The sequence below is a fragment of the Euwallacea fornicatus genome, unplaced genomic scaffold (assembly GCF_040115645.1).
Source record: "Euwallacea fornicatus isolate EFF26 unplaced genomic scaffold, ASM4011564v1 scaffold_52, whole genome shotgun sequence".
Lineage (NCBI taxonomy): Eukaryota > Metazoa > Arthropoda > Insecta > Coleoptera > Curculionidae > Euwallacea > Euwallacea fornicatus.
In genome coordinates, this window is record NW_027096020.1 from 585,069 (window position 1) to 588,047 (window position 2,979).

Below are 2,979 nucleotides of genomic sequence, written 5' to 3' on the forward strand. Positions count from 1 at the left end.
CCAAATTTGTTAAACAAAGTGTCAAATTAATCAGCTCGACGAGATTTTGAAGATGTCACAACTCATCATGATTGCATCTTGTTGAATTTCCAAGAAAAATAGTACTTTATGTGCTCAAACACACAACTTGTGTGACTTTTCAAACTTTGAAGCTCCATAACTTCGGCAAATGAGTACCACATTTCTTAAACAAAGTGTCAAATTAATCAGCTCGACGAGATTTTGAAGATGCCACAACTCATCATGATTGCATCTTGTTGAATTTCCAAGAAAAATAGTACTTTATGGGCTCAAACACACAACTTGTGTGACTTTTCAAATTTTGATGCTCGATAACTTCGGCAAATGAGTACCAAATTCCATAAAGAAAGTGTCAAATTAATCAGCTCGTCAAGACTTTGAAGATGTCACAACTCATCACGAGTGCATCTTGTTGAATTTCTAAGAAAAATAGTACTTTATGTGCTCAAACACACAACTTGTGTGACTTTTCAAACTTTGAAGCTCGATAACTTCGGCAAATGAGGACCAAATTTGTTAAACAAAGTGTCAAATTAATCAGCTCGACGAGATTTTGAAGATGTCACAACACATCATGATTGCATCTTGTTGAATTTACAAGAAAAATAGTACTTTATGTTCTCAAACACACAACTTGTGTGACTTTTCAAATTTTGATGCTCGATAACTTCGGCAAATGAGTACCAAATTCCATAAAGAAAGTGTCAAATTAATCAGCTCGACGAGATTTTCAAGATGTCACAACACATCATGATTGCATCTTGTTGAATTTCCAAGAAAAATAGTACTTTATGTGCTCAAACACACAACTTGTGTGACTTTTCAAACTTTGAAGCTCGATAACTTCTCAAATGAGTACCAAATTCCTTAAAGAAAGTGTCAAATTAATCAGCTCGAAGAGATTTTGAAGATGTCACATCTCATCATGATTGCATCTAGTTGAATTTCTAATAAAAATAGTACTTTATGTGCTCAAACACACATATTTTATGACTTTTCAAACTTTGAATCTCGATAACTTAGGCAAATGAGTACCAAATTTCTTAAACAAAGTGTCAAATTAATCAGCTCGACGAGATTTTAAAGATGACACAACACATCATGATTGCATCTTGTTGAATTTCCAAGAAAAATAGTACTTTATGTGCTCAAACACACAACTTTTTTGACTTTTCAATCTTTGAAACTCGATAACTTCTCAAATGTGGAACAAATTTCTTAAACAAAGTGTCAAATTAATCAGCTCGACGAGATTTTGAAGATGTCACAACTCATCATGATTGCATCTTGTTGAATTTCCAAGAAAAATAGTACTTTACGTGCTCAAACACACATATTTTGTGACTTTTCAATCTTTGAAACTCGATAACTTCGGCAAATGTGGAACAAATTTCTTAAACAAAGTGTCAAATTAATCAGCTCGACGAGATTTTCAAGATGTCACAACACTTCATGATTGCATCTTGTTGAATTTCCAAGAAAAATAGTACTTTATGTGCTCAAACACACAACTTGTGTGACTTTTCAAATTTTGAAGCTCGATAACTTCTCAAATGAGTACCAAATTCCTTAAAGAAAGTGTCAAATTAATCAGCTCGAAGAGATTTTGAAGATGTCACAACTCATCATGATTGCATCTAGTTGAATTTCTAATAAAAATAGTACTTTATGTGCTCAAACACACATATTTTATGACTTTTCAAACTTTGAATCTCGATAACTTAGGCAAATGAGGACCAAATTTGATAAACAAAGTGTCAAATTAATCAGCTCGACGAGATTTTGAAGATGCCACAACACATCATGATTGCATCTTGTTGAATTTCCAAGAAAAATAGTACTTTATGTGCTCAAACACACAACTTGTGTGACTTTTCAAATTTTGATGCTCGATAACTTCGGCAAATGAGTACCAAATTCCATAAAGAAAGTGTCAAATTAATCAGCTCGACGAGATTTTGAAGATGTCACAACACTTCATGATTGCATCTTGTTGAATTTCCAAGAAAAATAGTACTTTATGCGCTCAAACACACAACTTGTGTGACTTTTCAAACTTTGAAGCTCGATAACTTCGGCAAATGAGTACCAAATTTCATAAACAAAGTGTCACATTAATCAGCTCGACGAGATTTTCAAGATGTCACAACACATAACGAGTGCATCTTGTTGAATTTCTAAAAAAAATAGTACTTTATGTGCTCAAACACACAACTTGTGTGACTTTTCAAACTTTGAAGCTCGATAACTTCGGCAAATGAGTACCAAATTCCATAAAGAAAGTGTCAAATTAATCAGCTCGACGAGATTTTGAAGATGTCACAACACATAACGAGTGCATCTTGTTGAATTTCTAAAAAAAATAGTACTTTATGTGCTCAAACACACAACTTGTGTGACTTTTCAAACTTTGAAGCTCGATAACTTCGGCAAATGAGTACCAAATTTCATAAACAAAGTGTCACATTAATCAGCTCGACGAGATTTTCAAGATGTCACAACACATAACGAGTGCATCTTGTTGAATTTCTAAAAAAAATAGTACTTTATGTGCTCAAACACACAACTTGTGTGACTTTTCAAACTTTGAAGCTCGATAACTTCGGCAAATGAGTACCAAATTCCATAAAGAAAGTGTCAAATTAATCAGCTCGACGAGATTTTGAAGATGTCACAACACTTCATGATTGCATCTTGTTGAATTTCCAAGAAAAATAGTACTTTATGTGCTCAAACACACAACTTGTGTGACTTTTCAAATTTTGATGCTCGATAACTTCGGCAAATGAGTACCAAATTCCATAAAGAAAGTGTCAAATTAATCAGCTCGACGAGATTTTGAAGATGTCACAACACTTCATGATTGCATCTTGTTGAATTTCCAAGAAAAATAGTACTTTATGCGCTCAAACACACAACTTGTGTGACTTTTCAAACTTTGAAGCTCGATAACTTCGG